Source organism: Globicephala melas, chromosome 1 (genome assembly GCF_963455315.2).
Source record: "Globicephala melas chromosome 1, mGloMel1.2, whole genome shotgun sequence".
Taxonomy (NCBI): domain Eukaryota; kingdom Metazoa; phylum Chordata; class Mammalia; order Artiodactyla; family Delphinidae; genus Globicephala; species Globicephala melas.
Genome location: NC_083314.1, coordinates 43,838,788 through 43,860,654, shown reverse-complemented (window position 1 = coordinate 43,860,654; position 21,867 = coordinate 43,838,788). Strand labels below are relative to the sequence as shown.

General features: G+C 37.5%; 1 long non-coding RNA gene and 1 pseudogene across 1 annotated transcript in view; one reads left to right on the top strand and one right to left on the bottom strand.

Moving 5' to 3' along the window:
• Positions 1-20,391, top strand: part of LOC132596893 (uncharacterized) — a 73,907-nt gene extending 53,516 nt beyond the window's left edge. Inside the window, exon 3 of the long non-coding RNA XR_009563205.1 lies at positions 20,162-20,391. This is a non-coding gene — a long non-coding RNA (uncharacterized lncRNA). The remainder of the gene's footprint in view (positions 1-20,161) is intronic.
• On the bottom strand, positions 13,624-15,475 carry LOC115861879 (telomeric repeat-binding factor 2-interacting protein 1 pseudogene; annotated as a pseudogene).
• Positions 20,392-21,867: the final 1,476 nt, after the last annotated feature.

Here is a 21,867-nt window from a genome sequence, read left to right as displayed (position 1 = left end):
CTAACAGCCATAAAAGGGGAAATCGACAGTAACACATTCATAGTAGGGGACTTTAACACCCCACTTTCACCAATGGACAGATCATCCAAAATGAAAATAAATAAGGAAACACAAGCTTTAAATGATACATTAAACAAGATGGACTTAATTGATATTTATAGGACATTCCATCCAAAAACAACAGAATACACATTTTTCTCAAGTGCTCATGGAACATTCTCCAGGATAGATCATATCTTGGGTCACAAATCAAGCCTTGGTAAATTTAAGAAAATTGATATTGTATCAAGTATCTTTTGCGACCACAACGTTATGAGACTAGATATCAATTCCAGGAAAAGATCTGTAAAAAATACAAACACATGGAGGCTAAACAATACACTACTTAATAACGAAGTGATCACTGAAGAAATCAAAGAGGAAATAAAAAAATACCTAGAAATAAATGACAATGGAGACATGACGACCCAAAATCTATGGGATGCAGCAAAAGCAATTCTAAGAGAGAAGTTTATAGCAATACAATCCCACCTTAAGAAACAGGAAACATCTCGAATAAACAACCTAACCTTGCACCTAAAGCAATTAGAGAAAGAAGAACAAAAAAGCCCCAAAGTTAGCAGCAGGAAAGAAATCATAAAAATCAGATCAGAAATAAATGAAAAAGAAATGAAGGAAACGATAGCAAAGATCAATAAAACTAAAAGCTGGTTGTTTGAGAAGATAAACAAAATTGATAAACCATTAGCCAGACTCATCAAGAAAAAAAGGGAGAAGACTGAAATCAATAGAATTAGAAATGAAAAAGGAAAAGTAACAACTGACACTGCAGAAATACAAAAGATCATGAGAGATTACTACAAGAAACTCTATGCCAATAAAATGGACAACCTGGAAGAAATGGACAAATTCTTAGAAATGCACAACCTGCCAAGACTGAATCAGGAAGAAATAGAAAATATGAACAGACCAATCACAAGCACTGAAATTGAAACTGTGATTAAAAATCTTCTAACAAACAAAAGCCCAGGACCAGATGGCTTCACAGGCGAATTCTATCAAACACTTAGAGAAGAGCTAACACCTATTCTTCTCAAACTCTTCCAAAATATAGCAGAGGGAGGATCACTCCCAAACTCATTCTACGAGGCCACCGTCACCCTGATACCAAAACCAGACAAGGATGTCACAAAGAAAGAAAAATACAGGCCAATATCACTGATGAACATAGATGCAAAAAATCCTCAACAAAATACTAGCAAACAGAATCCAACAGCACACAAACGGATCATGCACCATGATCAAGTGGGGTTTATTTCAGGAATGCAAGGATTCTTCAATATACACAAATCAATCAACGTGATACACCATATTAACAAATTGAAGGAGAAAAACCATATGATCATCGCAATAGATGCAGAGAAAGCTTTTAACAAAATTCAACAGCCATTTATGATAAAAACCCTGCAGAAAATAGGCATAGAGGGAACTTTCCTCATCATAATAAAGGCCATATATGACAAACCCACAGCAAACATCGTCCTCAATGGTGAAAAACTGAAACCATTTCCACTAAGATCACGAACAAGACAAGGTTGCCCACTCTCACCACTCTTATTCAACATAGTTTTGGAAGTTTTAGCCACAGCAATCAGAGAAGAAAAGGAAATAAAAGGAATCCAAATTGGAAAAGAAGAAGTAAAGCTGTCACTGTTTGCAGACAACCTGATACTATACATAGAGAATCCTAAACATGCTACCAGAAAACTACTAGAGCTAATCAATGAATTTGGTAAAATAGCAGGATACAAAATTAATGCACAGAAATGTCTGGCAGTCCTATACACTAATGATGAAAAACCTGAAAGTGGAATCAAGAAAACACTCCCATTTACCATTGCAACAAAAAGAATAAAATTTCTAGGAATAAACCTATGTAAGGAGACAAAAGACCTGTATGCAAAAAATTATAAGACACTGATGAAAGAATTAAAGATGATACAAATAGATGGAGAGATATACCGTGTTCTTGGATTGGAAAAATCAACATTGTGAAAATGACTGTACTACCCAAAGCAATCTACAGATTCAATGCAATCCCTATCAAACTACCACTGGCATTTTTCACAGAACTAGAATAAAAAATTTCAGAATTTGTTTGGAAACACAAAAGACCACTAATAACCAAAGCAATCTTGAGACCGAAAAACGGAGCTGGAGGAATCAGGTTTCCTGACTTCAGACTCTACTACAAAGCTACAGTAATCAAGACAGTATGGTACTGGCACAAAAACAGAAATATAGATCAATGGAACAGGATAGAAAGCCCAGAGATAAACCCACACACATATGGTCACCTTATCTTTGATAAAGGAGGCAGGAATGTACAGTTGAGAAAGGACAGCCTCTTCAATAAGTGGTGCTGGGAAAACTGGACAGGTACATGTAAAAGTATGAGATTAGATCACTCCCTAACACCATACACAAAAATAAGCTCAAAACGGATTAAAGACCTAAATGTATGGCCAGAAACTATCAAACTCTTCGAGGAAAACATAGGCAGAACATTCTATGACATAAATCACAGCAAGATCCTTTTTGACCCACCTCCTAGAGAAATGGAAATAAAAACTAAAATAAAAAAATGGGACCTAATGAAACGTCAAAGCTTTTGCACAGCAAAGGAAACCATAAACAAAATCAAAAGACAGGGCTTCCCTGGTGGCGCAGTGGTTGGGAGTCCGCCTGCCGATGCAGGGGACACGGGTTCGTGCCCTGGTCCGGGAAGATCCCACATGCCGCGGAGTGGCTGGGCCCGTGAGCCATGGCCACTGGGCCTGCGCTCCGGAGCCTGTGCTCCGCAACGGGAGAGGCCGCAGCAGTGAGAGGCCCATGTACCAGAAAAAAAAAAAAAAAAAAAAAATCAAAAGACAACCCTCAGAATGGGAGAAAATATTTGCAAATGAAGCAACTGACAAAGGATTAATCTCCAAAATTTATAAGCAGCTCATGCAGCTCAATAACAAAAAACCAAAGAACCCAATCCAAAAATGGGCCGAAGACCTAAATAGACATTTCTCCAAAGAAGATATACAGACTGCCATCAAACACATGAAACAATGCTCAACTTCATTAATCATTAGAGAAATGCAAATCAAAACTACAATGAGTTATCATCTCACACCAGTCAGAATGGCCATCATCAAAAAATCTAGAAACAATAAATGCTGGAGAGGGTGTGGAGAAAAGGGAACACTTTTGCACTGCTGGTGGGAATGTGAATTCGTACAGCCACTATGGAGAACAGTATGGAGGTTCCTTAAAAAACTACAAATAGAACTACCATATGACCCAGCAATCCCACTACTGGGCATATACCCTGAGAAAACCATAATTCAAAAAGAGTCATGTACCAAAATGTTCGTTGCAGCTCTATTTACAATAGCCCGGAGATGGAAGCAACCTCAGTGTCCATCATCGGATGAATGGATTAAGTAGATGTGGCACATATATACAATGGAATATTACCCCGCCATAAAAAGAAACGAAATTGAGCTATTTGTAATGAGGTGGATGGACCTAGAGTCTGTCATACAGAGTGAAGTAAGTCTGAAAGAGAAAGACAAATACCGTATGCCAACACATATATATGGAATTAAAAAAAAAATGTCATGAAGAACCTAGGGGTAAGACAGGAATAAAGACACAGACCTACAAGAGAACGGACTTGAGGATATGGGGAGGGGGAAGGGTGATCTGTGACAAAGCGAGAGAGAGGCATGGACATATATACACTACCAAACGTCAGGTAGATAGCTAGTGGGAAGCAGCCGCATAGCACAGGGAGATCAGCTCGGTGCTTTGTGACGGCCTAGAGCGGTGGGATAGGGAGGGTGGGAGGGAGGAAGACGCAAGAGGGAAAAGATATGGGAACATATGTATATGTATAACTGATTCACTTTGTTATAAAGCAGAAACTAACACCCATTGTAAAGCAATTATACTCCAATAAAGATGTAAAAAAAAAAAGCCTAGACACACTAAAAAATAATAATAATATGCTTACAGTATTTGGATTTATAATTTAATGAGAAAGGAACATGCATGTATGAAAGAAATACTTTTTAAGAAATACAAACAGGGCTTTATAAGGTTGTAGGAGATAGAGATAAATTCTGAGTGTTGGGGTATAGCTCAAGTGAGAGGAGGTGGAGAAAATAGTACCTGAACTGGGTTTGGAAATATAAATAATATGTTATTTTTTGGAGAAGGGAGAAAAGAGCTTTCTTGATGCAGGGAATAGCATGAGTAACTGCCCTGAACTATAGAGTACAGTACCCATGGAATAGTAAGTATTATGGTGTGTGGTATGATTGGAGAATGGAGTTTGTGGAGACATCAATTTAGAAATAAGTCTGAAAGACAGGTATAGCCTAGATTGTTAAACGCCTCGCTAAGAACTTTTAATCTTACTGTTTAGAAGACTCCTCCATTAGGAATATGGAAAATATATTTGGAAAGGTGAGGCAGTCAGTGAGAACAGTTAAGACATTGTCCAGATGATTTAGTGGAAATCGATGAATACTTAGACAAGGGTAATGACAATAGGAATAGAACATAGGGCTGGATAAATACAAAAGACATTTTGGAGATATCAGCCAGAGACATTCATTTACTAATGGCTGTGGTGGGAGTAGGGCTGAGGAAGGGGTCAAATATGATGTAACATTTTCACCAGGTGGCTAGAACAATAGTGATACTATTCACTGAGACCAAACCCTCATGAAGGAGGTTTGGGTACGTATATTTCTGGACATAATGAGTATGAAATAGTCCAGTCTAGTGTGAGTATAGACTATTTGGTAGTCCAAGTAGATTTGTCCTAAATACACATGGAAATTTGAGCCTGGAGCTTAAGTAAAGAGTCTAAGTTTGGATGTAGAATATGATTCTTATAGTTGACAGAGAAATATAATTTATTTTTTGATACCCTTGAAAACACCAGGTGGCCTTTTGAATTCTTAGTACAGTTTCTAAAATCTAGGTGTATGGAACACACATAATCTCTGTATAACCTACAGTGTATTTTAGGTGGAATACATCTATTTAATACCCGGCCCTTAATTTTTGTTCTTGACCAGAAGATATAATTTTTTTTGGATTAAGAATAGGGTGTGGGAGGATCAATGATTCTGGAATACACTCCACAAGTGCTTTGACAGAACCTGTTTTATTAGCTCACATAAACCCCACCTCCTGGGGCCTTTGCTTGATTGGCAATCTGGTAATCCTCTTGTGAGAATTAACTGAACGGCTTTATCTATAAATAACATTCATTTTCAAGTGTGAGATACAAAGGTGTAGTTATGGCAATGAGAGATTGTCTAGCCTACCACCTTTTTAAATTCAGAGTTAGTTCCTAACGCATTTGTCAAGCTTTTACATTCTTGTCACATTTCTAATATCTTAGGGCATAGTTTGTGAAGAAAACAACTTTTCTTGGAGGAAATGTGAACCTGTTTTAGGATTTAGCTTATTATTAGTATTGTTATTATTCTAATGCTTAATTGGGTAACATTGAATCACTTTTGTTCTTCCAGTTTTGAGATATCGTTGACATGACAGCACTGTATAAGTTTAAGGTGTGCAGCATAATGATTTGACCTACATATATCATGAAGTGATCATCACAGTAAGTTTGGTGAACATCCATCATCTCAGATAAATAAAAATGAAGGAAAAAGAAGGAAAAATTTTTTCCTTGTGATGAGAACACTTAGGATTTACTCTTTTAACAACTTTCATATAGAACATTCAGTAATGTTAGTTATATTAATCATGTTGCACATTACATTCCTAGTACTTATCTTATAACTGGAAGTCTATATCTTTTGATCACCTTCATCCAATCTACCTCACACACCCCCCGTAACCACAAATCTGATCTCTTTTTTTTATGAGTTTGTTTACTTGTTTTTGAAGTATAATTAACCTATGACACTAGTTGGTTCCTGTTACCAACAGAGTTGATATTTCTATACATTTCAAAATGATCACCGTGATAAGTGTAGTTACCATGTGTCACCATACAAAGATATTACCTTATTATTACATTGAATAACTTTTAATAATTTACAAAACACTTTCACTGACATGGTTTCACCTTGATCTTCACAATAACTCAAGTGGAGGCAGAGTTGTTACATTTAATAGGTGAAGAAACAGACTGAGAGAGGTTGAGTAATTTGCTCAAGATCCCAGAGCCAATAAGAGTTGGAACCAGGGCTTTGACATTAACTTGGCTCCAGATGGGCTTTTTTATTCCTATTACATGTCTCTACTTTTTCTAGTAATATTTCTACATCTGATATTTAATATTCTTCCTTGTATGATCTCAAATGAATAGACTATATATATTCTTGTTTTCCACCTTCAAAATTCTTGACATATCTTTTGATATGGTAAATGTGCTATTAAAATATGATCAACACCTTAGGAAAAAGTCTGTGTGTTAACTCATCATATTGATAGTGTCAAGGTTGTTGATTCTTGTTTGATTTTCTCTTTCCTTTTCTCTTTCTTTTTCTTTCTCTTTCCTTCTTTCTCTTCCTTCCTTCCTTCTTTCTTTCTCTCTCTTTCTTTCTTTCTTTCTTTCTTTCTTTCTTTCTTTCTTTCTTTCTTTCTTTCTTTCTTTCTTTCTGTAGCTGCATGACTATGTTAAGCTTAACTAAGTTATTAGTAGATTTTGGCTGTAATATTCAGCAACACATATTTTGGCTTTATTTTCAAATTAGGTGTCATTTAAATCATGGTATTTACGTTTTATAAAAATTGAAAACAAGAATGAAATATGGAAATGAGGTTGAGCAAAATGTATAGGAAACAATAAGATAGCCAAATACCTGTTTGTATCCAGAATCTGTTCTGCCTTTCCTTTTTTAAAGAAAATATTTTGAATATCATCTTTAGGGACTTTAAATAAAAAATTGATCCTTTAACTAAAGTGTATTGTCTTTTAACTGGGGAAAAGGGCAGAGATAAAAGAGTACCCAGCTTAGAACACTGCACTGCCCTTTATTGGAAGGAGCAGTGCTGCCAGCTATCTTTGCTCTGGTTCAGATGCTAGAGTCATTCAAGGAATCTGATGCTATTTTCCCCTTGTTTAAGTTTGTATTCCTACTGTTTCTTGAGGTCTTTCCGAGTCATGGAAGAGAAGGAGTTAGGCAGAAGGGATCTCAGAATATTGTCTTTGTATGTTAAAGAGCTATCATAATCACTGAGAGAAACATAAGTTTCACTGGGTGATGAGTATCACTGTATCAGTATTTCCTTGGAAAGAACTATCATGAGGCAAATCAGTGTGTAACCTGGAAGAGGACATCACCAGAAAAGGACCAACTAACGATTGCTTTGTCAGATGTATAGAAACAAAACAAAACAAACTTAATTACATTATCACTTAACGTGGCTAACTTTCTAGTGCTCATTTTTTACAGTTTGGGAGGATTCTATTTAGATTTTAAAAGAGTCAGCAACCTCTTTTCCTTATTTGGCAGTACGTTATTTTAGTTATGTTTCCTCCCTCACCCCTTTTTTTTACATTTATTTAGTTTTTTTGAAACATTTCAAGATATAAAGTGAATAGAATCTTTAGCAACACAATAAAGGCCTTTCCTAATCCTGGCTGAGAAGAGGTGGAACAACCTGTTCAATACTGAGCAGAGGAGTTAGCATTTCAGTATCTCTGTGTGCATTTCAGTATCTCTGTGAGAATTTATTTGTAGTAAAGTGGTCAATTTTAAAATTCTTTAAAACAAATTCGGTCATTCTACCCTTTTTGCTTAATTTAATTTGTAAACTGATGAAATTTCCCTCCTTATTGCATGATTTCCATATTTTAGTTTTGGTCAACAAGGCCAGTCCCACAGAGAATTAGCTAGTTGTACGAGTTTTGTGTTTAGCCTCTGCTCCCTTTCCCTTTTGATGTTTGGCTTCTTTGCTTAGCTGATCTTGCCTTGTTCCCACTCCTACAGCACACACTGGCTGCTATTCTAGCAGTGCTGTATGCTGTATGTACCATTCCTCCAGCCTCCTGGCCATTCAACACTCCCTGTAGCTTCACCTCTTCCCTCATTATTTACTGCTTCCCTTTTGACAATAAGTATTCTGATAGATTAATCTATTCTAAAGAATTTGTGATTTATAGTGTCTTATTTCTCCAGATAATGTTGTGTTGTGATATTTCAAAATGCAACTGCCAGAGAAACTCCAAGAAACATCATGTAAGTAGGAAAAAATGTATTAGTGGCAGGAATCCTAGGCTTGGGTGCAGGCCAGTTTGAGAGGCAATTTGGAGGCCTTTTGCTAGCCTCAGATTCACATTTTCTAGGCGGCTCCCTACATCATCTGAGGTGGAATTTTGATGCTCTGTTTCTGGTTTTTAACGCCACACTCAGTGAGACTATCATGTGAAATTATTACCAAAGGGGAATTTAGCCGCTGCCTTTGCAAGCCAATAGACAGTTTATCAAAGGGTAAAGAGGACATTATTTCAGATCTGTCTTGGGTTTTTTTGTAGGGCAGAGTCTCTGCTGTTTTATTTTCTTTTTTTCTGCTGTTTTATTTAATCAACATAGGCTGTTTCCATACTCATAATTATGAATAGAGGATTTAAGTTTAATGTTTTAAATTCCATGTTTTTAAGATTAATATTAAAAAGATTGAAAAATGGCAAGCCTTTTCAGGATGTATAATCAAATAGGTAAATTATATACACCCCTGGAGAAATTTCAAAAATTAACCAGTTTTTAAAAATATAATTTTCAATTTCATATACCCACTTCTCTATTAACATATTGCATTCACAGGGAGAGCATTTTTTTTAATTTTTAAATTTAATTTAATTAATTTTTTTATAGAGCAGGTTCTTATTAGTCATCAATTTTATACACATTAGTGTATACGTGTCAATCCCAATCGCCCAATTCATCACACCACCACTCCAACCCGGCTGCGGCTTTCCCCCCTTGGTGTCCAGACGTTTGTTCTCTACATCTGTGTCTCAATTTCTGCCCTGCAAACCGATTCATCTGTACCATTTTTCTAGGTTCCACATATATGCGTTAATATACGATATTTGTTTTTCTCTTTCTGGCTTACTTCACTCTGTATGACAGTCTCTAGATCCATCCACGTCTCAACTAATGACCCAATTTCGTTCCTTTTTATGACTGAGTAATACTCCATTGTATATATGTACCACATCTTCTTTATCCATTCGTCTGTCGATAGGCATTTAGGTTGCTTCCATGACCTGGCTATTGTAAATAGTGCTGCAATGAACAGTGTGGTGCATGTGTCTTTTTGAATTACGGTTTTCTCTGGGTATACGCCCAGTAGTGGGATTGCTGGATCATATGGTAATTCTATTTTTAGATTTTTAAGGAACCTCCATACTGTTCTCCATAGTGGCTGTATCAATTTACATTACCACCAACAGTGCAAGAGGGTACCCTTTTCTCCACACCGTCTCCAGCATTTGTTGTTTGTAGATTTTCTGATGATGCCCATTCTAACTGGTGTGAGGTGATACCTCATTGTAGTTTTGATTTGCATTTCTCTAATAATTAGTGATGTTGAGCAGCTTTTCATGTGCTTCTTGGCCATCTGTGTGTCTTCTTTGCAGAAGTGTCTATATAGGTCTTCTGCCCACTTTTGGATTGGGTTGTTTGTTTTTTTAATATTGAGCTGCATGAACTGTTTATATATTTTGGAGATTAATCCTTTGTCTGTTGATTCATTTGCAAATATTTTCTCCCATTCTGAGGGTTGTCTTTTTGTCTTTTGTATGGATTCCTTTGCTGTGCAAAAGCTTTGAAGTTTCATTAGGTCCCATTTGTTTATTTTTGTTTTTATTTCCATTACTCTAGGAGGTGGATCACAAAAGATCTTGCTGTGATTTATGTCAAAGAGTGTTCTTCCTATGTTTTCCTCTAAGAGTTTTATAGTGTCCAGTCTTACATTGAGGCCTCTAATCCATTTTGAGCTTATTTTTGTGTATGGTGTTGGGAGTGTTCTAATTTCATTCTTTTACATGTAGCTGTCCAGTTTTCCCAGCATCACTTATTGAAGAGACTGTCTTTTCTCCATTGTATATCCTTGCCTCCTTTGTCATAGATTAGTTGACCATAGATGCGTGGGTTTATCTCTGGGCTTTCTATCTTGTTCCATTGATCTATGTTTCTGTTTTTGTGCCAGTACCATATTGTCTTGATTACTGTAACTTTGTAGTATGTCTGAAGTCAGGGAGTCTGATTCCTCCACCTCCGTTTTTTTCCCCCAAGACTGCTTTGGCTATTCGGGGTCTTCTGTGTCTCCACACAAATTTTAAGATTTTTTGTTCTAGGTCCGTAAAAAATGCCATTGGTAATTTGATAGGGATTGCATTGAATCTGTAGATTGCTTTGGGTAGTATTGTCATTTTCACAATATTGATTCTTCCAATCCAAGAACATGGTATATCTCTCCATCTGTTGGTATCATCTTTAATTTCTTTCATCAGTGTCTTATAGTTTTCTGCATACAGGTTTTTCTCTCCCTAGGTAGGTTTATTCCTAGGTATTTTATTCTTTTTGTTGCAATGGTAAATGAGAGTGTTTCCTTAATTTCTCTTTCAGATTTTTCATCATTAATGTATAGGAATGCCAGAGATTTCTGTGCATTAATTTTGTATCCTGCAACTTTACCAAATTCATTGATTAGCTCTAGTAGTTTCCTGGTGGCATCTTTAGGATTCTCTATGTATAGTATCATGTCATCTGCAAACAGTGACAGTTTTACCTCTTCTTTTCCAATTTGTTTTCCTTTTATTTCTTTTTCTTCTCTGATTGCCATGGCTAGGACTTCCAAAACTATGTTGAATAATAGTGGTAAGAGTGGATATCCTTGTCTAGTTCCTGATCTTAGATGCAATGCTTTCAGTCTTTCACCATTGAGAATGATGTTTGCTGTGGGTTTGTCGTATATGGCCTTTATTAGGTTGAAGTAGGTTCCCTCTATGCCCACTTTCTGGAGAGTTTTTATCATAAATTCGTGTTGAATTTTATCAAAACTTTTTTCTGCATCTATTGAGATGATCATATGGTTTTTCTTCTTCATTTTGTTAATATGGTGTATCACATTGATTGATTTGCATATATTGAAGAATCCTTGCATCCCTAGGATAAATCCCACTTGATCGTGGTGTATGAACCTTTTAATATGTTGTTGGATTCTGTTTGCTAGTATTTTGTTGAGGATTTTTGCATCTATATTCATCAGTGATATTTGTTTGTAATTTTCTTTTTTTGTAGTATCTTTGTCTGGTTTTGGTATCAGGGTGATGGTGGTCTCATAGAATGAGTTTGGGAGTGTTCCTTCCTCTGCAATTTTTTGGAAGAGTTTGAGAAGGATGGGTGTTAGCTCTTCTCTAAATGTTTGATAGAATTCACCTGTGAAGCCATCTGGTCCTGGACTTCTGTTTCTTGGAAGATTTTTAATCACAGTTTCAATTTCATTACTTATGATTGGTCTGTTCATATTTTCTATTTGTTACTGGTTCAGTATTGGAAGGTTATACCTTTCTAAGAAGTTGTCCTTTTCTTCCAGGTTGTCCCTTTTATTGGCATAGTGTTGCTTGTAGTAGTCTCTTAGGATGCTTTGTATTTCTGCGGTATCTGTTGTAACTTCTCCTTTTTCATTTCTAATTTTATTGATTTGAGTCCTCTCCCTCTTTTACTTGATGAGTCTGGCTAATGGTTTTTCAATTTTGTTTATCTTCTCAAAGAACCAGCTTTTACTTTTATTAATCTTTACTATTGTTTCTTTGTTTCTATTTCCTTTATTTCTGTTCTGATCTTTATGATTTCTTTCCTTCTGCTAACTTTGGGTTTTGTTTGTTCTTCTTTCTCTAGTTCCTTTAGGTGTAAGGTTAGATTATTTATTTGAGATGTTTCTTGTTTCTTGAGGTAGGCTTGTATAGCTATAAACTTCCCTCTTAGAACTGCTTTTGCTGCATCCCATAGGTTTTGGACCGTCGTGTTTTCATTGTCATTTGTCTGTAGGTATTTTTTGATTTCCTCTTTGATTTCTTCAGTGATCTCTTGGTTATTTAGTAACATATTGTTTAGCCTCCATGTGTTTGTGTTTTTTACATTTTTTTCCCTGTAATTGATTTATAGTCTCATGGTGTTGTGGTCAGAAAAGATGCTGGGTATGATTTCAATTTTCTTAAATTTACTGAGGCTTGTTTTGTGACCCAAGATGTGATCTATCCTGGAGAATGATCCGTGCGCACTTGAGAAGAAAGTGTAATCTGCTGTTTTCGGTTGGAATGTCCTATAAATATCAATTAAATCTATCTGGTCTATTGTGTCATTTAAAGCTTCTGTTTATTTATTTATTTTCATTTTGGATGATCTGTCCATTGGTGTAAGTGAGGTGTTAAATTCCCCCACTATTATTGTGTTTCTGTCGATTTCCTATTTTATAGCTGTTAGCAGTTGCCTTGTGTATTGAGGTGCTCCTATGTTGGGTGCATATATATTTGTAATTGTCATACCTTCTTCTTGGATTGATCACTTGGCCATTATGTAATGTCCTTCCTTGTCTCTTGTAACATTCTTTATTTTAAAGTCTGTTTTATCTGATATGAGTATTGCTACTCCTGCTTTCTTCTGATTTCCATTTGCATGGAATATCTTTTTCCATCCCCTCACTTTCAGTCTGTATGTGTCCCTAGGTCTGAAGTGGGTCTCTTGTAGACAGCATATATATGGGTCTTTTTTTGGTATCCATTCAGCAAGCCTGTGTCTTGTGGTTGGAGCATTTAATCCATTCACGTTTAAGGTAATTATCAATATGTATGTTCCTATGACCATTTTCTTAATTGTTTTGAGTTTGTTTTTGTAGGTCTTCTTCTTCTCTTGTGTTTCCCACTTTGAGAAATTCCTTTAGCATTTGCTGTAGAGCTGGTTTGGTGGTGCTGAATTGTCTTAGCCTTTGTTTGTCTGTAAAGTTTTTGATTTCCCCATCGAATCTGAATGAGATCCTTGCTGGGTAGAGTAATCTTGGTTGTAGTTTCTTCCCTTTCATCGCTTTAAGTATATCATGCCACTCCCTTCTGGCTTGTAGAATTTCTTCTGAGAAATCTGCTGTTAACCTTATGGGAGTTCCCTTGTATGTTATTTGTCGTTTTTCCTTTGCTGCTTTCAATAACTTTTCTTTGTCTTTAATTTTTGCCAATTTGATTACTATGTGTCTCATCGTGTGTCTCCTTGGGTTTATCCTGTATGGGACTCTCTCTGCTTCCTGGACTTGGGTGGCTATTTCTTTTCCCATGTTAGGGAAGTTTTCAACTATAATCTCTTCAAATATTTTCTCTGGTCCTTTCTCTCTCTCTTCTCCTTCTGGTACCCCTATAATGCAAATGTTGTTGTGTTTAATTTTGTCCCAGAGGTCCCTTAAGTCGTCTTCATTTCTTTTCGTTCTTTTTTTTTTTTTTTTTACAAATTTCTATTTATTTTCAATAATGAAATCAACACAACAAAGAGGGATTAATCCTCTAATTTTTAAATCTAACACTATTCTTAGCACAAAACTATCCTCAATAAATAAAAACACATTACTAGTAACTAAGTGAGACTTTTCCCATGACTCTCTAAATTTTTGTGTTTTAAACAAAACTGGCTGGTAGATAAAGAAATACATGCTAGAGACTTAACTGACACAGACTTGAAGAAAAGAACAGCCAACAAACAGGCTCCCCAAATATAAGTTGGCAAAAGGAATATGGGGTTTTCAAAGCAGCCCAGAAATCAGAGTTCACTGGGGTATGCAAGGGTTTGGGACAGTCCATGTTCAAAGGCCTTGTAATTAAATCTTTCCACATTCCTAGATTCTTGATTTGGAATCTATCATAATCTAGAGAAGCTTCTGCCAAAGGATAGGAGGCTCTTTATTTATGCTTTCTGAAAAGACCCATCTAATTTTCCGCCTTTGACTTTGTCACTAGCTCCTCTTACCAATACAGCAGGGATTCCATTCCAGAAAGCGGTTATTACTATGTAAACCAACCTCTCTGTTTTTGATTTTCCTTTTACAAACACATTGATACTGCCAGGAACAGCTCTAAATATATCCAATTTCTTTTATTTTCATCCTCCAACTTTGCTTGGTTACAAAATCTAGGACTCACAGAGCAACAATAGCATTTGGTCAAAAGATGAGTGTCAGTTCCAATGTAAAAATCTCTGAAGTTCAATAGTCACAAAAAAATTTTTTAATGCCTTATCTGCCAAAGCTTTTTTTTTCATTATCTTGCCAATTATTTCTTTCGGAATTCAATCCTCCAAGCTGCATTCTGAGCACCAAATTTTTTGACCAGTGCATCTCGGGTACCCTCATCATCTTTTTGCAAATCTAAGTCATCCTGTCGGGACCAAATGGGATACCCATCAGCCCTCTGACCAGACTCTAAAAAGGAGGAAGTAGCCTCCAGCTCACCACTATTTTTTAGGAAGGCCTGTGTAACTGTCGACAGATCCAAGTTAAACTTTTCCATTAACTGCCGGATGATCTTAATGGCAGCTCCCACCTCTGGTGCGGAAACTTTTTCTTCTTCTTCTTCTTCCTCATCAGGCTGTGTTTCTGAGTCTTCCTCAGGTGTGGGTGGATCATCATAACACATTGTTATATGTATTTCAAAATCAGGGCTCTCATCCACCACAATCTCCTCAAACTCCCGGGTGGCTTCTACAAGCATCTTTTTGACTGCTTCTTCATTCTCCTTGATCTCTTCCTTTTCAAATTCTTCTTCAGGCAAGTCTGGAGTTCTCTTATTCTGTGGTTCCCTGCTATCAGCATCCTCGGCGTCTTGCTCAGTTTTCCGCTTGAGTTTCTGGGAGGAGGGGCTCACTGGGGCCTCCCCAACAGGACCCGCAGGCGCTTGAGATAGCGGTCCTTCATGGACTGCCACGAGTGCTGGGTGAGCGAGCTCTTCTCCATCGCTTTCCACAAGGCATTGCCGGTGACGGAGCTGGGCGAGCAGGCATGTTCCTTCACAAAGGTCAAGATGGCCACGTCCGTGAAGACGATCCGCCCTGTGTGCGGCTGCAGCTCGGGCTCCGTGGCGGCGGCGTCCCCAGCCTGAGCCCCGGGCTTCGTCTCTGGGGCCTGGTCGGCCCCGGAAATGAAGTCACCCGAGGCCTTGGCCGCCGCCTCCCCGGGCTGAGCCAGCAGCACGGCCCCGGGCTCCTGCACGCGACACAAGGTGCCGCCGCCGTGCAGGATGAGCGTCGAGAGCCGGCGCTTCGCCGGGCTGGGACGCACGTAGAAGGACATGGAGCTGCCATCCTTCCTCACGAACAGAGTCGAGGAATGGGTTGGCCCATTGGGGTCTTTGCCCAAATCCATTGCCTCAGCCATAGCTCACGCCGAGCACCAGAAGAAGGTGCCGTCTTGCCAGCGCACGGCGTACAGAGACCCTCGTTCTTTTTTTAAAATTCTGTCCCTCAGCAGTGCATTCTACCATTCTGTCTTGCAGGTCACTTATCCATTCTTCTGCCTCAGTTTTTCTGCTATTGATTCCTTCTAGTGTAGTTTTCATTTCAGTTATTGTATTGTTCATCTCTGTTTGTTTGTTCTTTAATTCTTCTGGTCTTTGTTAAACATTTCTTGCATCTTCTCGATCTTTGCCTCCATTGTTTTTCCGAGGTCCTGGATCATCTTCACTATCATTATTCTGAATTCTTTTTTCTGGAAGGTTGCCTACCTCCACTTCATTTAGTTGTTTTTCTGGGGTTTTATCTTGTTTCTTCATCTGGTACATAACCCTCTGCCTTTTCATCTTGTCTATCTTTCTGTGAATGTGGTTTTTGTTCCACAGGCTGCAGGATCGTGAGAGAGCATTTCTGATGTTTCCTACTACTGAATTGAAAATGCGTATGAAACCTGTAAATGCACAGTACTGTAAATACCTGCGCTGATTGAATAGTCTCCCACTTTGTTTCTCCTGTGAAACAAGTTAACTACATGTGAAAACTGCATTGGCTTTTTGAGGTCACAGGTAAAAGTGGGTTTGAAAGTGGTCAGTGAACAGTTGTGGGGTAGCTACTCTCAGCTCCTCTGCGTTGAGCTTCATAGTCTCAGCTAGCAGTCCACCCTACTTGCAGTTCACAATATCTGTCACTTGGGGGCAGCATAATCACACACGTACAGGCCTGATGTCTGGTTTAACAAGGAAGAACTGATTGCAGAGCAAACCACAGAGCCCACGAACATGAAAATCAGGTCAAGTTTTTTTTCATACACACTGCTCAACTGATTGAAACGCAAGGTGAGCGTATTGGAAAGAACAGTTATTTTTCTATAATTGAAAATCCTTATCCAAAGAATATGTGATTTGCATTAGAAAATTATTTGTAATTATGAATTTTAAATTAGGGTTTAAGGGGTGGGGGGCAGGGTGGAAGAGTGAATGATGTCTTTCCTATCTGTGCATGGAACCATACATAGTAGTTAAGCCATTTGGCACTAATGTCAGACTTCTTTGTCTTAATCTACCATGAGATTTTGGGCAAGTTATTTAACATGTTTATGCCTTAATTTCCTCAAATACAACATAGGGGGAATTATAGTATGCATTCATAGGTTTGTTAAGGATGAAATGACCAATTTTAATACACATATACAGTACATATAAGTGCACTGTAAATGTTAATTTGGATTATATTCATGAGGTAAATGCTGACCTTTTCAAGTTAAAAGACCTCAACTGAGTATCAGCACACAAGAAAGCATTTGAGTGAGATGCTTACACTGTATTTTATGGTCGTTGGTCATAATGATCCTGGAAAAAATACGTTTGAAGAAGCTATTTAAGAGGAGAGCAAAAATATTAACGAAAAGAAATTTAAGTTTAAGTGTAAATTAGGGGAGAGGTCTCACGTGTGCTTATGTGGAAGAGAAATTTCCCTTCTTCACAAAGTCTTGAACCAGTACCTTTTAGTCAGTAACAGAGTAGTGGCTGCTTCCTATTTAGGAACTCACCTGTTACTAATGAAAGCAATATTGCAGTAAATAAGACCTGAAAAAACCTTAACAAAAAGACAATTCAAATTGAGGAAACAGTCTTTTTGAGTTCCGAATCCAAATTCAGTCAGCACTTACCAAGAACTTAAGAGAACTTAAACGAGCTTAAACTTTCTGGAGATAGAAGACCTGCACCCATGAAGGTGAAGCTATACAAGTACCAGAGTGAATGAGGTTGGAACTTAGAGGAAAAAGAAAGTTGAGCTAGAATGATTAAGTGGTAAAGAACTGGAAGTGGGATTTTAATGTGGCCTTAAATATTGTTTGGGATTTGGAAAGGAGAAGGAGGAAGAAGAAAACTTAGGTGGGTGTTATGGACTGAATTGTATCCCCCTCAAATTCATATGTTAAACTCCTAACCCCCAAAACCTCAGAATGTGACTACATTTGGAGATAGGGATTTTAATGAGATAATGTTAAAATGAGGTCATTAGGGTGGGGCCTACTTCAATATGACTGCTATCCTTATAAGAAGAGGAAATTCTAGCCTCCAGAATTATGAGAAAATACATTTCTGTTGTTTAACTCACCCATTTCGTGGTCCTTTGTTGTGGTAGTGCTAGCAAGCTAACACTGGGGGAAATTATGAACCAAGTGTGGAAGCAGAAATACGTGTTTCCTTGGAGGAGGACTAATAAGAAAATAGTGGTTTGGTATTGGGAAATGTTGAGTTGGCTTGTTGGAGAAGCAAGCTGATATGATACTGTCCTGAAAGAGGTGGGACTTAAACCAGCAGGATCTGGTCAGAGGTTTGAAACAGAGGTGGACTATGGATGCCCTGTCTTTGAAAGCTGAATCCGGCAGTGGTATGAGGGCTTCCATCAGACACAGACTGAAAGCAGAAGCCACATATGTGGTGAAAGACAACCAGCATTTGCAAATGAAGGAGTCGGGTTATATGTAAGTTGTAATTTAAAGTAAGAATGGGCAGTACTTGATGGCAAAGAAAGGAACACCTGAATGCACTAAAGTGGTTTTGAGCCAAGTTGACGAATGTGGTAGTGGTACCGTTGATAATGCAAATGTGCTGAAACCGGACCCTGTCTCGTAGGAGGTAATGAGACAGGCTGGAGTTCCAGGCTACGAATGTCATGTGTTGATGCTGGAGCTAAAAGAATGGGTGAAATCTATGGGAGAGCATTTAAAAGGGCAGAGGATTAAACAGGAGGGTGAAAGGACTTTTAAGAACAAGGATGTCTACTATTTAATTTTAGAATTAGTGCTAAAGACAGAAGGGAAAGAGAACTTTCACAGAAGGTGATAATCAAGTAAGACTGAATACTCACTGAAAACATAAGCTCAGAGCCAGGGGTAACCAGGAGAAAAGTGAATCTTCAATTCCCCTCCCCATCTAAGAATCCCCGAGGACAGCTGTAGGTGGCACCCTCCAACATATGGGGATTGTAGTTCAAGTCAAATTGCACTTAAATCTTGAAAGACAGACTGCTCACTCTTGGATAACACTCAGGTGTCAGCACCACAGAGCACTGGCTCTCTGAATTTGTTCTGTCTTTTGTTAGAATAGACATTTCATGTATCAAAATGAGTTCGAAGAGAAGAAGGGAAGAATAGGGCAGCTGTCTTTAAGTATCTGAAGGAATTTTCTGTGGAAGACTGATTGGACTTGGTTTGGGTTGCTTCAGAAGGAGAGCAGCATGGCAGTAACAGGAAAGCAGGTTTCAGTTCAGTATGAAAACTGAAATCTTCTAGCTGGCCTCTGCTAGTGACTCTACCACCATCCCCTTCAGTCTTAGGCAAAATTGAGATCTTTTCATCCTGGCCTTTCCTTTCTTAGAAATGTACAACCAAGTAACCTGGCTATCTAGCTAGCTTAAAAAAAAAAAAAGGGTAAGTCAATTGAGAATAATTATTGTAAGTCTTACTATCACCTTGCATAACGATTTATATCCTTGACAAACTTCCATGTGCTCTTAGAGGTTCTATGGTTGTACATGACCAACACATTAAAGGACTTTCAAGAATCAGGGGGAAAAAAAGATGGCAGTGACTTATTAAAATACCTTTCTTTTTCAAGAAAATCACATGTTTCATAAGAGTAGTGCTAATGAATTCTATTTAACTGTTGACTTTAATTCAGAACTTTTTTTTTCATGTCTCCAATTCCTTCCACTACTGGCCCATGGGGGTGTGAATTCCTGGTATTTGAAATAACAAACCAAATCTTCAAACTTTAAATTGGAGGAGAATTACATGATTGATCAGAGGCCAAAAAGCATAGCCTTTTTGTTTGTTTTTATTCTTATTTGAATCACCAAACAATAGACATTAACAATATGGGTTACTAGAAATATCACCCAAACATTTTAGCTGGAAAAACAATAGGATAATTAGTTACTCTTTCCCACTTCAAAACTTATTATTTCTGAAACCAGTATTACTGTAAAGATCCTGGAAAAGTAAAACAAGCAAACAAAACAGACAATTTGGAAAGAGAAAGTAACATAATAGTGAGTCTCTTGATTTATAAAACTATCTAGTACTATTGTCATAGAACACAGGCAAATTACGAAAAGGCAAGTAAGATGTAACAGCAGTGAATACTGAACATTTGATTCCTCAGAAAACTCTTTGAGATGGGTCATCATCAAATGAAACCTAAATTATGGAAAGTCTAAGCTGTGAAGGTGTCATTGTGAATTGATCTGAGAAAGCCTCATGACAGGGCTGGTAGCTTAGTTGAGCCTCAAAAGATGGATAGGGTTCTCAGAATGTTGTGCACATTCTATCTTTTAGCACAGGGTGTTTTAACCTTAGCACTATTGACATTTGGGACTGGATAATTCTTTGTTGGGGTGGGGGCATCCTGTGCGTTACAGGATGTTTAGCAACATCCCTGGCCCTTATCATCTAGATGCTTGTGGCAGCCCTCCTCACCACCCTGAGCTGTGATAATCAAAAATGTCACCAGATATTGCCAATGTCCTCTGGGGGGCAAAATTGCCCTGGTTGAGTACCACTGATATAGCACATAAAGGGTAGTAATGCATAATAAGAGAAATTGTCTTCATTTCAGTATTTTCAGGAGCAAACAAAGGAATAATGGTGCAATTTTGGCATATTTGAAGAAACTTGTCAAGTTTTTTGAAGGAGCTGGCTTGGTTCACTCTTCAGGTGGTGTTCAGTCCCGGAAGAATCACACCACATAATGCTGACACTGGGGGTACGTTGGCTCTCACGGAAAAGGTATCATAAAATCTTATACCTGTTTTCCCGACCGCCCAGTGATGACTGTACTTTTCCTGAGATTCCCTGAATAGTACATACAGACACAATAATTTCTGATGATTCATTAAAATTACAGTTTAGGAAATATGAAGACATTAAAAATATACTTTAAAGCCTACTCATGTTTTACTTTCCCACTTCTTCAAATACCAACTGAATTTATACTTTTTCCACTTTCATCAATTTCAATCAACTTGTTAGACATGGTTTTAGTCATATGTCCAGCTGAACTGCTGAGGGTGTGACTGTCTTAAACTGACTAGGCAGCTTTGGATAGCTTTTTAAAATTTATATTCAAAGAATGATGAAGTGATAAATAAAGACTTGAAAAAAGGAAGATACCCTGAGAGAATTAAAATAACAAAATAGAAGGAACGTCTGGACAGCATAAATATTTGTGGATATGCATAGCATATGTACCCACTTTTATATCTGATTACACAGACATTATCAGAATTTCATAAAGGAAATAATTTCTTCTGGCTTAATTTCTTTGCATTATGACATTCAAATTTGGGGTGAATTTTGTCAATTTTACCTAGAATAACATGTATTGGAACAGGAAGTCTGGTCCTTATGCATTCATTTAACAAACATCTCTTAACTACCTACCATGAGTCAGGTCCTGTGATGGAAGCTAGAGACTAATGAGAATAGAGATTAGTCAGACTGGGTCCCTATCCTCAGAAACCTTGTACACCAAACGGAGAGTTATACATGAAGAGTACAAAATGCAATTAAATGTTATAGGTTTTATAAAATGGGGCCGTAAAGAAAGGGGAGATCAGTTATTCCAGGTTGATAGGAAAAAATGGAGAATTATATCAGATTCCTATCAGCAGTGTGTGCTGTGTCCTTGTATCCTTGCCTTGAATTCGTTTCATGTCTTACCTTACTAGACATCTAGCACCGTCAACCCCCTTCCTTCTTTAAAAACTCCATACACGGCTTCTTCATCAGCTCTAGTTTGGTTTTTATTTTACATTTTTAATCATTTCTTTTCAGCTTTTATTTGTGTGCGCCTCTTGCTTTTTACATCCCTAATGCATATTTATGAGGTTCTTGTCCTTTTTCTGTTTGTGGATCATAGTCTTTCTTCTTTATTCATACTCACTTTTACCAACGTCATGCATTCTCATGGCTTCAATCTATGTGTTGGTGGCTACTGTATTAAAACACATGTGGAATATTATGGTCAATTAGGGGCATCAAAAATCAATACTTTGTAAAGGACTTGAATGAACAGGAGTATGTCAGAAGGACAGTGACCACGATGATGGAAATCCAACCATGTGTAATACTGTCTGTAATGCCCCAAACAGAGAGTACCACTGGACATTTTGAGGCATTTCCGTCCAATATTTTTTCTTATGCATACATTTTTTTCACAGAATCTATGGCTTTATGTATTGCTTTTTAACTTAACATTATAACATTACCATTTCCCTATGTTACTTATTATTTTTTAAAAATATGATTTTTAATGACCATGTA